This window comes from Athene noctua, chromosome 12, assembly GCF_965140245.1.
Source record: "Athene noctua chromosome 12, bAthNoc1.hap1.1, whole genome shotgun sequence".
Classification (NCBI taxonomy): Eukaryota; Metazoa; Chordata; class Aves; order Strigiformes; family Strigidae; genus Athene; species Athene noctua.
In genome coordinates this window covers 7,104,488-7,118,074 of record NC_134048.1, presented here as the reverse complement: position 1 = coordinate 7,118,074, position 13,587 = coordinate 7,104,488, and positions in this window count along the sequence as shown.

The following is a 13,587-nucleotide window of genomic DNA, read 5'->3' as shown; positions in this document are numbered from 1 at the left end:
TCCCTCACAACAAAATTTCCCTGAAAAGGACAAGTGAACCAAACAAAATGGCAGAAAAATAGATGAGCCGCAAGTCCAGACTACCCTTGAAACACATTTAATTCTGATAAAAACTAAGAGGCATGTCATCCTACATTCCAGTTAAAATATTTCTTAAAAGAAGATGGTCACATATTCTCGAGAAACACCACAGTGAAGCAGAGTGTTGACTCTGCTCTTTTTCTTTCACACATCTACTATAGCTTCTGGCTCCTGGCAATGGCTGGAAGCTGGCAAACGGGTCACTATTCATCCATTAGTATGGAGTTGGCAGAGGTCAGCACAGCATGTGTTACACAAAACTGCACAAAACAACAGATTATGGAGTAATCTAAACCTGTAAAGGGTTTCTTATTTGTATTTATACTTATTTAAACAACTACATTATTTTTATAAAGCTATCTAAAGCTTGATGGTTTTTATCCATACTATTTCCTGAAGTATTAGAAACTACAACACTTCCATATATGTAGAACTCCTTACAAACAAGATTATTATCAAAGGTGTGCTGTCTACTCAGCAGGGATTTGAATCTTGCCTGCTGCTTCTGCAATAAGAAATACAGTCATTTCTCTTAGAACGTGAGTGGTTCACCGTATTTAGAACAACTTTGCATCAATTTGGAAACTATTTAATACATAAATATTTTTACTTAATCTATTTGTTTGCAAGTAAGAAAAAGTAGTTTTGCTTTTTTCTCTTAGTATGGAAGAACATTTACTAAACAGGTGTTCAGGGTACGTTTACATTCAAGCAGTGCTGTCACCGAAGCAGTTCTGGAGTTGCCTTCTCTCTTGAACCCGCTACCAATATCCTCACCAACTCCACCCCTACCTCCACCTTGCACTAGTACCCTTGGTGCCACTTACAGTCTGCAAGAGAGCTCAGTTCTGGGAGCAAGGGAAAGGCAGGGTAGGCAGAAACAGAAGAACATGGCAGCTGCTTGGGGAGAGGTGAGTGAAAGAAAACCACTTCTCTAGACAATTTTGGAATTCAAACACCGCCCCCACAAAACAAGCAAGCACAAGTGTTGTAATTTCAAGATAAATTATGTGGTGTGTACACATAACGTCACCATATTTCTTGTCAGGGACTTGCTGGGCAGTTGTGCATGCGCACAGGCTGTGTACCAAGTGTGACAGGTCTGAGAAACACAGTTGTGTTGTCCATGTGGCCCACACATGTCCAGTAAATCAGATGGCTCCCAAGTGCTCATACTTTTTGCATGCACAATAGTCAGTTGTCTAGAGGCCTGATGGGAGCTGTAGCAGGGCCTGGTCTGCTGGCTGAAGTCCTGAAATCTGAAAGTTTATGGGCAAAAAATAAGACCTGTCTTAAGGAATCCAAACATATGGTACTGCGGTTGAGGCAACAGGCGGCCATCACTGGAGCCTGTACTGCAGGGCTCCCTGTGCAACAGCACAAGGCCTGGCCGTCACCAGCAGAACTTGGAGGGTGGAGAGGAAAGGAGCGATTTCGATCACTTCAAAGGGGTCAGGCCTCGAGGGGCATCACTTGAGACACAAAGCTCCCCGAACAGCTCTTGAGAGGAGCGCTCAGGCACATCCACCACAGCGCTTCACGCTCTGTCACGCGGTCAGGCTGACGTGCGCATCTTAAGCATGGTAGGTGCAAGCTGCGCCTGGCCTCGAGGTCCCTGGGGAAGCAACGCCGCACACCAAGCTCAGCGCAGCGCCGCCGCACGCTGCCCCGACTGCACAGACAGCAGCGCGGCGGGGCTCTCACGCGAAGCTGGGCGGCGGGGGCGCGCAGCTCTGGCGGGAGCGCGCAGCTCTGGCGGGACCGCGCAGCCCCGCTGCCGCCCCGCCGCCTCACCGCCCCGCCGCGCCACGCGCCGCCAGCCCCGCCCCGCGCCGAGCCGACGCTGTCTCGCGGCGCCCCCTCGTGGCTGCGCGCGCCCCGGCCCGCGCGGCTCCGGCCTCGCGCCCCCGCCGCCCCGCGCGTGCGCAGAGGGTGGCGGGCGGGGGCGTGGCTCCGCGGCGGGGGCGTGGCTCCGCGGCGGGGGCGTGGCTCCGCGGCGGGGGCGTGGCTCCGCGGCGGGGGCGTGGCTCCGCGGCGTGTCAGCAGGGTGTGAGCGGGAGCTGAGCGGGAGCTGAGCGGGCCGGGTTTTCCCTGTGCGGGTGTCTGAGCCCTCGGGCGTTGATCGCCACAGGTGTCAGGAAGATACTAGGATTTTCTACTCCCTTTTCAAGGGGAAAATTAATTAGCGATTAAACACCGCATATTGGCTTTTATAAAGGTATTTCCACCTCGATTATTTTGGCTAGCTAAGAAGACAGCACTTGTTTTCATTAAGAGTGTGTTAGGCAGAGCAAACCATGTACCACCCGTGCCTTTGTCTTTAAACACAATTATTGACATAAGCACTAGCTGCTCTTAAAATCCTCAAACTGTAAAATGAAAACAACCATCAGATCTAAGAACTGCTGAAGGCTACGCCTGGGTATGAAACACCAGGTGCATTAGGAAGTCCAGCAACTGAACGTACCTGGTATTCCCCTCAAACACTGTAAACCCACAGCTATTAGCAGTCTTCAGTCACAAACCCATTCCCATTTTGAGGTGTGGTAATAAGGAAGATGACTCCACACAAGAAAGCTTATGTCGCTGTGTCACCTGGCATCCCGCCATTCACCACACAGCAAACAGCAGTAACTCGGAGCAGCAAAGCATTTACACAGGATTTCTTCCACTCCATTCAGAGTAATTATGCAGAAGATTATGAATGAAAATAAACCATCTATTTGCGCTCTCGCTTAGATTCAGAGACAGAATTGCAACTGTCCTTGAAATTCAAATAGTTTATTCTGTCAGTTTAATTCTAATCATGGATGGCATGGAGTTTACCTGCTCCTTATTCTAGCTCCTAATGTGCTGTTGCTCAGGTGGTTGAAGTCAAACTGGGAAGTAGAAGCGAGCTAATTGACTGGCGTCAAAAAGGGATCATGCACCTTTACTGCTGCTGAAAGCGTCTTAAATGTGTTAAAGAATTTGAAATTATAGCTTATGAAGAAAGCAAAAAAGTAGTTCCACTCAAATTGTAGTGAATTAAATTAGGTTCTTTTGTATTAGATTTGTATCATAGAACAGAAACAACCTAGCAAGCCTTCCACATTATATCCCCTCTGCTGCTTTCTGTGCCATATATTCCATCAACTGCATAGTATTAACTATTAAGTTACCTCTGTCTTGCGTAGTTCACATTCACATACAACTTTCTATAGCTTTTCCTGCTTTACACTCAGCATTTAAGTAAATACTAGAGAAAAAGGGGAAAAAATGCAAAACAGGGCCTATCATTACATGCTTTTAGTGCACTAAAGCTACCTAATAGATGAACTTTTTGTTATGGAGTTAAGGTCTGTAATAGCTTGCATGTAGCAGGCAATAGTCAATACAGTTAATTTTATTTCCAAGGCATATAAGCTTCTGTAAGAAAGTACTGAATGAGTTGGAAAATCTAAATAATTTAAATACTTGTGGACTATATGAAAGGCTAAGGAGGCCACAGCACAGCATCCTATCAGGCTTGAGGGTGTTAACTCTGATGCAAGGCATAGCAAGTTTCAGCAATGGTTACGGGAGAGATTGGTGAGTCAAACTGTATAATCCATGACCTTCACTGCTGTATGGAACAATAAACAGTATTGCCTTAGCTTTGTATTGTTTTGTTTCAGCCAGAATCTGACATTAAGCAATTTTGAGATATTCTGCATTAGAGGAAGTCTAGGGTGTTTTTTTTTTTTTAATTTGGGGCATAAAAATTCATAATTCATGGCTGTCTATACCAGCATTTGTTTAAAAAGAAATTAGTTAAAGGGGCACAACCATAGCTACACTTTACCATCAACTATTAAGAGAGTCTAGAAACACTGTTTTCATATACAAGTCATTACCAGTTTCTGGCGTAAACATGCTTTCTCTCTTTGTACTTCAGCATACAGAATACTAACAGTCATTGTTGCATATGTAACAATGCACAGTAGTTTCAATGGTGGAAAATGATTAAACTCAGTACAATTTAGGAGAAAGATTAGTGGATGAATATGCTGAAGATGCACTCTTCATAACGATACAAACTTGCCACACAAAAAACATCATAGTTTCTTACATTTAGAGGCTCCTTGCACATAGATCCAAAACAAAAGCTCCTGTTGAGTAACTGTTTTGCATTCAGAAAGAAGTCATAACCATTTTTTCACCCCCAAAAGTTATTTGAGAAGTAAAAAGAGGAGGTGCCCGGAAAACCAAATTCAAACACAGGCTTCCAGCTCAAGCCATTGAAGTGTATTAAATGCAAAAGTTTTGAGAGCAGTAGGTTCAGAAGTGAATACTTCTCTTGGACAAGAGCTAGCAACTCCATACTTTGAGACAAGGCAATGCTTTAGATAGAGACTATCACATTCATAACCTAAAATAAATATTTGAGGTTTTCAAGGTTTAACTAGTTCCTCAGTTTGTAACCCAAATCAGAAGGATGGGGCAATTACAACCTATTGCCCTAAATGAGGCTTTTTCACACTGAAAAAGTATTTATTACCTTACACTGTCTTGGAGAACAAAGTTAACCTGAAAGTCTTGTCAGCTTTGGAGAAAATAAAGCATTCAAAGCCGTTATTAGTAACTTCTGTATTTTGATATTTTGTCTGAATATTATTAACACTTGCACATAGAATGTGGCATTGCTCATTGCCAGAATGTGAAACATTTCATTATCTCAACTGTGGATGGTTCACATAGCTCAGTGTGACAACACAGAACTGTCTTGTTTTGAAGCATAAGTAGCTTCCTAGAATTTTTTCTTCAAAGATGCAGCAGTAGAAGTAAAATATCATTTAGCATGTGCTGGCACCAGAAGTTAACATCTTCACCTATTCACAATGTAGTAGTTCCCAACCCTTGTCGTTGAAAAGTCTTCAATACATGTCAGAAGTTTAAAAATATGTTCAGTGTAAAGCTTAGGCAGCTAGACCCCCATCATGTCAACACACTTAAAAAGTCTTGACTACAGAAAGGAAATATCTAGTGCTTAAAGCAGGAACCAGAAAACCTGGATTTTGTTTCTGTGTTACTTACAGGCTCTGACCTTGGCAAGTCAGCTTTCTGGCCTCCATTTCCTAGTTCATAAAGATTTATAATATACACAAGGTTATATAGCAGTTTGAGCTTTACAAAGCATGTTTCAGGTATTATTTTCAGTCTAAGTTAAAATCTATATTAAAGGACCAGAAATATTTTGTAAATATGCAATATTTTCATTAATGTGTACATTTTGTGGACTTTGACATCTGAATTTTTTTTTTCTCCCTTATGGATGTCTTTAATGGATATGGCAATTGAAAGCAAAGTACTAGAGAAAATTTCAAATTTTTCCTGTAAGTGTTTATATACTGTATGTATATTGATCTGGATGTCTGTAGAATGGTATTTTTAACAGTAGTCTTCAACATCTATTCTGCATACTGTATAAAAAGGACAGAAAAACCAAAGAGTGAAAGATCTGAAAATGTTTTGTGCAAAGCTTTTAAAGTGGAAAATCTAATAACTAATTCATAACATTTGTGGTTTGTTTGCTTGTTTGGGCTTCCTAATCCTCACCCCAACCCCAGAAAAAAAAAAAAAAAAAACAAAACCAAAACAAAAAACCCCACAAAACCCAAAAACCACCACCCAAGAAATTTCACAACGAAACTGTAAACATTGGGACAATGAGCTGACCAGCCCCACTGGACAGAGAGGGAAAAGGGTTTGTCTGATTTTCTGTGTCACAGAGGCTCTCTCGCAGAGTTTCTTTCAAGCCAGCAAAGAAAACTGCACTTTTTCAAGATTAATCTCTCCTGTGCTATAGAAGATTACTAAACTCATTGCAATGAAAGCAGTCTTTATCCAATATGGTTACTAATTGGAAAGACAAATGCTGTTAATTTAATGAACTCCATGGTCACAAAAGACTCAAAAATGTTACCTTCACACTTGTTTGCACTTTCAGACACAAAAAATAATCTGCTCAGACTTGCAAAATTTTAAAAGAGTGAAACCAGTCTAGAAGTATAAATGAAAGCCTTAGATGTTAACAGCATTCCTCTTTCAAAAAAGGTAGTTATTTCTAGACTGACCATATTATTCGCCAGTCTCCCTGTTTGTTATAATTGTATTTTCTCAAGAGAAAAGACACTCCTGTCAGCAAAGGTCTGGCACAGAGATGACGCTACAAGAAACGACATATCATTGGTTCACCGTCTAAGTGAACCGATAGTCCAAGTTCAACTCCTCCAGTAACCCAGGAGTGTTGCAGTCAGTCCCCAAATCCTACGGTACTGTGGGACCCAAATAGGGTAGAACACCTTTCAAATCATCCTGTGCCATGACCCTACCCTTGAAATACCTTTCAGAGAACTCCAAAAGATAGTGTGCATCTATTATGCATCTAGTAGGCCTAATTTCATGCACATATGACCTCATTCACTGTCACTGTGGAAGAAATAGTAGATAAATCCTGAAATTACATGATTTTATATATGAACTATCTAAGGATTTCATAATCTAATTCCTTTTTCTCTCATTTTTCTCATCAAGATGTACTGAACTATTTTATGATTCACCAACAATCCACAAACAGAATACAAATTACAAAATAAGGCCTTATACAATTAACCTTTTAATTCTTTACATTATTACTAAAAAATTGTCACTGAAGGCCAAAATACCAATTTGACCTAAGTGACTCTAAAACCTGGCTTTATATCCAGGATGATTTCTAAGCTTGAGGTTTCATGACTCAGAATAAATACCCACTATATACCATTTTAAAAAGTCTAGTGCTATTGTAGGTTACCCTTTCATTAGGAATAGTCCAATAAATTTACTTTATTGTTCTCTTTCTTCAAAATGTCCTTTACTGGACCTCATGCCTTCTTTACTGGCTGTCATATATAATCATATGCCTTTAAGCACCAGGAAAAGCAAAATTCACATCACAGATGGAATTCTTTTCCAAAGACTGTGCAGAAAATTTCTCCTTTGCCAGAACATCATCCTCACAATTAAGGGCTAGGATAGGAAATTACATTGGTAAAGGTCATGCTTCAGTTTCCATGTATGTTTAAAAATAAAAATAGAGATTTTGTCTAGAAAAATATAGAGAAATAGAAAATAGTTAATACAGTCCAGTAGGTTATAATTAGTATTTACTGGTTACTTTAAATGGAATATACGTATAAACAACAAACTGACACAAATTAAGAAGTGATCCAAAAAAACCCCAAACCCAAATCACATAGATGCAAAACTGCTAATATGGAAAACAATGCACAGACTCACAGGGCACTTTATCAAGATCATTTTTCCAAGCCATAGTTTTATTAAACAGAAACCTTTTTCTCATTACTTTTATGCTCTAAATATTAAACTCACTTTTTAATAACAGGAGTCTTGCATCGGCTTTATGCAGATTATTTGAGAGGAACTTCATATACTTTTTTGTTTTGGTTTGGGTTTTGTTGTAATTTCCCAGTGATTTTCTGGGTTCATTACAAGGTTGTTTAGCACTCTGGAAACTGGAGAGAATACTTGGACTGAGGGCAGCCTTGATATTATGGAATCATTTAAGCACTAAATAATTTTAATCCTAAAAAAGTAAAATCAAAAATTCATTTTGTGCTGCTCAATCAAGTATTGAATTTTAAGTTTCAATTTGATTATTGTCTGGCAAAAGCCTTATTCCTCCATAATCACTGTCAAATGCAAGCAAATATTCATAATTTTACAAACAATTATTTTCATTTGCATCGTTAGTCTGGTTTTTCATTATTCTTCTCTCTCATTTTGTCTTAGCCTATGGGAATTTTGGTTACACTTCGCAGGATTCATTGCACATGCCTCCCATACTTTTATCCACAACTGTTTTGTGTTTTAGGGAACATAGCTCACCACTGATAAACAGCCAAACTAGGATACTACACAGCTCCAGGATTAGGGTTGTTTGTGCCATAACAGCTTTGCCTTTATTCTGCACCAGGTGGTGAGTACAAAATACCAGCTGGTCCATTTGTTCTTGATATTTAACTATCTGAAGTAGATTGAGCAGGAAACTATAATCAGGACAAGTGACTAACAAGCATTAACCAGTTGAAGCTTTGAGGGAACAATAGCAAGATGGCTTTTCACTTGAGTAGAAAATAAAAAATATATGACCACAAAAAAGGAAACAATAAAATTATTCTGTTATCATGTTATAAAATGAACTAAGAAGGTGGAAAGTAGCTGCTGCAGGAAGCCTGGATTCCTGCTCACTCTTTATCAGATTGAGTTTATGATTAAGATTTCTCCACCATTTAATTGTGATACAACTATTCCTTGTGCCAAAATGTAAGGGATTTCAGGAATTAGGACAGAAATTGTCTTTTGTAAATATGTAACCTTGACTGGGCTCAAGCCCAGTCCAAGCAATTTTATCTGGCTAGTGTGAAATTTTCTGACAAGATAATTATTAAAGTAGCATTTTTAGAAGCCAAAACAGCCAGGAGACAGATTTAGCCAATTGTCAGATAAAAGCTTTTAAGTTCCAGCTGGAATTCTAAACTTTTCACTTCTCAATTTCACACAAACATAAGATATTTTTTTTGACACAGCTTTTTGGATTTGAAATCTTTTCAGTATAATTAGTCAGAATAAACATACAGGGAAAGAGGCTAGCCCATGGAACAGAAGAGGGTTTGGTTTTTAATCATAATGACATATCCAGCTGGAATATTTACCTTGACTATAGTTATGATGGACATTAGTGGTTATTTACACTTTAAGTCTATTCCTTAGAATATAAATCATTACTGTCCAAGGATAAAAGGCCAAGAACTCTGGCTGTTCCTTTTCAACATTATGTTATTGACTTCCATTATTAAAACTCAATATTATCTTTACTTACCTTCCCCATGTCACTTTTCCAATTTTCAGCTAACATTAATTCCTAAAATATATGCAAAATACCCACTAATTTCAAAACTATGCTCTAGGCTAGACACATTCAAATTCCTGTATAATCTGGTTGCTGTTATGGTGATGGCTTTCTCTTAAGCATGCTTTTAGTCAAGCAAGCTTGATCTGTTAAGATTACAAACTCTTCTGCAGGGCCTAGCATCCAGCATCATATTTTAATACCATCACATTTTTGTGGTGTCCAGTTTACCATGTCCACATAAAGACAGCAGGGAACATGCCATTTGTAGGCATCTATGTATTGAGACAGCACTCAGGCAAGTGACACAGCCAGGTTTTCTCCCTGTGTGCTCACCGTTATCCTCACTCATGTTCTAAGGCACTTGCTATGTTGCCATTTAGAGGGACAGAAGGACACTCCCAGCGATGCCAGTGCATCTCTGCATGCTCACTCACCAAGCTTGGCCAATGTACCTCAGGTAGCAAGGTCAGCCAGCACCATCACTGCTATTTCTTTATAAGCTGTGTATTTAAAGCCATTATCAAGTAAAAGATTCAACCCAGTAGTCAGGGGCTCCCTTGCAGTTTTCCTTAGCTGACACTTATTAGTGCCTGACTAAAACAAGCTGGTCTTTAATTCTGCGCTGTTGCCAATGTTGTTTCGTCCTATAATGTCTGTGATTTGATTGATTTTCTGAGAAACAGTTATTGGTGACTGGACTGAGTGACAAAAATAAAGGGCTTCTGAAAACTCAAATGAAAGGCATACTGTTAGAACCATTTTGTAGAGAGATAGGGTGACTAGAATGCCCTGCTTTACTTCATGCTTTTCCTTAGAAGACATTAAAGGGCAAAATATGGCTACACCAGTTACACAGGGAAAACCAGGTGGAAGGGAAAGCTCACAGCACAGGGCTCCTCATGCACATTCAAACCTCCATGTGCGAACTAAAACTATTGTATTTTTTAAAAATTTTCTGGAAGTTAGCCATGCTGCTACCATGCATTGCTGCCAGAAAGCCATTTTTTGGTATTTGAAAATCTGTTTTCCCTAAGCTATCCAGAAAGATACAGTTGTGGGGTTTTTTTTTCATCTGAAATCCAGAACAGGCTTTAAGTGTTGTAACATCTGGCTCATTTTCACATTTTGCCAACTGCAATCTAGATAGAGAAGTTACTGAAAATAATGTCTTACAATAGAACACAGGGCCACAATGAATTTTCAGCATCAGTAAGGGCAGTTCTGAACCAATCTGTACAGTTTTTTCAACAGCTTCATGACAGCCATCTTGTGATGAGCTTCAAGAGAAGAGCAAGACAGAATTCAGTGCAGTTAGAGTTGGAACTTTCACCTCTGAAGGTAACTTCAGTGCCTTATTCTATGCTGCTGCAAAGCTAAGTACCAAGTGGTTAGTTTTCCTCTGACTATATGAACCATTTGTCAACATAAACAAAAACATGAAATAAACCACAGATTATTCCGTAATCCTAAAGGCAGTCAACAGATTTGGGAATAAAGCAATGCCATGACAATGGTATCTTGCTAAGTTACATCTGGGCAAAAGAAGAAAATACTATATTTTTAGAATACTGTTTATTTACTAGGTGTTTTTTCAGGTCTTCAGAAATGGTTCCTTAATAGCTGATTTGGGCAGTTTATGCAAATCTACTCATCTGTTAAATCTCTTTCATCCAAATTTAGCATTGTAATAGAGCGAGTGTTTACCATTACAGAACCCTTCTGCTAGCAATGCAAAACCAAAAAAGTTGCTGAAGTTGAAGCTGTAGCGACTGTAAGACTGTTAGACAGGTCTTACACAGTACAGAATTTTTTTTTTTTTTTATGCTAGATGAAATCCTTCAGTTTAGCTTAATTTTATGGCAGAGTGCTGTTCTCTTTCATGTACATCCTTTTATAAGTAGTAAATTAAACTTGCAGCATTGTTTTTCCATAAGAAGATAACCATAATTAGCAGGAAATATTAAGGGGCAGTAGAAAATGTCGAAGAAATTAAAAGGATAAGAAAGCCTAACTGCATGCCTGCGATATGCTTGTTTCCAGTGAAGCAGCCCCCTGTTGTTGCCTGCTGAGCTCACTGCTGTGGTGACAGGAATATTGTTACGTTTTCTCCCACTATAATAAATGAGCACAAGGACCTGGTGAACTTGTTTGTGTGCTAACACACACATGTCTTACAAGTTGTGCTCAAGGCATACAAAGTAATTTGTACACAAAAAATAGGCTGCAAGATAATGAAGAAATAGTAATAGATGATTGGTGAATGTTCATAGAAGATGAAACAGCAGTAAGTTGCAGCACAGGAGCAGCTGGTCATCGATGCACATCATCCATACAGGCCACAGCTCTCTCCCTGATGATCTTTCCTGGGATGTCCTTGCACCTGAACAGGACTATGGGAATGTGGGTGGCCCACAGTGCTACACTGCTCCATAATAACCTGGGTAATTTAATTCCACTGCACTGGACAGGAGTTGTATGAGATGACATCGATGCATCCTTTGCCACCTATGTTATTCTGATACTATAACAGGCCTTGTTAGCCTTTGGAGAAAACTCAGAAAGATAAAAACAGAGCAGTATATTCAGTATGTACACAAATATTAAAGAGGAATCATCTAGACTGCAAGCACAAGAGACATTATGGCTAAACTCAGGATTTATTGCATTGATTCATAGTTTTCTTTTTACTATTCTAACCATCATCTCCTAGAGAAGGAAGGATCTGGATGAATCCCCCCGTAAATCTGGGCAACTGTATGAAGACTAAATTTATAATCAATGTTTGGAAACATTGTTCAACCATCTTAATGCTTGTTTAGCCCCACCTCAAAAAGCTTTATAGAAAGAACTTTGTGTAAAATAAACATGAAATCACTCCTCCAAATTAATATGCATTAGAACTGTAAGGATTATTTTTAATCCTAAAGTTTCTGGTGTTATAATCAAGGAAATGACTTGTTCTTCTTGTTGAAAGTTACTACACTTTAAAGTCTCATTTGAAGTTCTCAAGCACCCTGGCAATAATAAAACTACTCCAAGAAATCGCAAAGGATGTTTTTAGAGAGCAGCAGTTACAAAATACAGTCTAAGAAGAATTAAACCATGATAAAATATGTTAAAATGTATGCTTTGAGTATTACTTCTGTATACAGATACAGAAATACCCAGATTTTGTAGCAGGCCTTCTGACCCACTCAATGGAATTATTGCAAAAATCTTTCTTAAGTGTTCTGGATCTGCTTAATACAAACATTTTGGTTGTAATTATTGACTACTTGACTTCTTTTTCAGCTCTTGGAGACAGATTTTCATAAAGTATCTCTAAAATTATTAATATTAAGAACTCTTTCATCCACAAGATTGCCTTTATACAGAAAGTAAATACTTTTAAGAAGTAAAAAAAAGCTTTTAAAAGTTGTGGGGGGGGTTGTGGATTCATGGGGGGTGAGGGGGGTGGGGAGTGGTAGTTTTTTTTGGTTTTTAACTATTGAAGTAATATTTTACTTCATTACAGTTTCTTTATCATCATTTCATTACCAGCTCACTGTTCATCTGTCAAATTAAATGCATTACTATAAATTCATATTCAGATAATGAATACCAAAATCATTCCTTGAACAATATATTAAAAGTTCATTGCATCTAAATTACTTGCTTCATAAGTATATTGACTCTGAAAATTTTAGGCTCAAACTAATTAATTCCTCCCTGTGCACATGATTTATTTTTACACACAAAAGGAACAAAACTTCAACCATTAATTCATCATAAAGTGCTTTCCAGAATTGCGTATCAACCACTTAGGATGTCTGCTGAATTGCAGAGAACACTATTAGCCCATTTAATACACTAACCAATATAAGTCTGCATAGTTATTTAAGCATTCGTCAAGATTAGCTTTGAAAGCCTCTGTGGACGGAAAAAAGTCTAATGTAATTTTCACTATCTACCGCTAAATAACCTTTTAAATATTTACTGTTGTATTTATTCACTGTACAAACCAAAGCCCCTAGAGTAATTGTAAAATTAAAAAAAAAAAAAAAAAGAAAAGCAAGCATCACTTTTGAGAAAATAAATCTGTATCTTAACTAGATATTTTTACACTTTCCACCAATTTTTTTTTGCCCAATATGATGAGGGAAGAAAAAAAGAAGAAAAGCAGAAATATCAACTTGTTTCTGAATCTGTGCACTCACTGCCCTGATAATGGTAATTTTGGACTGTTGCATTGTGCTCAGTACAGACTGTTTGTGGTCAGTGCTCATCACAGTAATACAATGTAAGAATTTTAGGATTATTTTTCTTCACACTAGAAGACCCAAAATATTCAGGAAACTATATAGACTCAAAGCAGATGATAGCTGGCTTTTAAAGGCTTATGGAAAGGAATGGCAAGACACTAATAATAGCAAGCAACAAGCACCCCTCTCCACAGATACTTAGTGATCCATCACAGCTTATCAACAATGCTCACTGATTTTAAGAAAAAAACCCAAAAATTGTTCAAATACAGTTCCTTTCAAATCCTGAGACCCCAACAGCTATTCTCACCACAACAGAGGTCCCTCCCA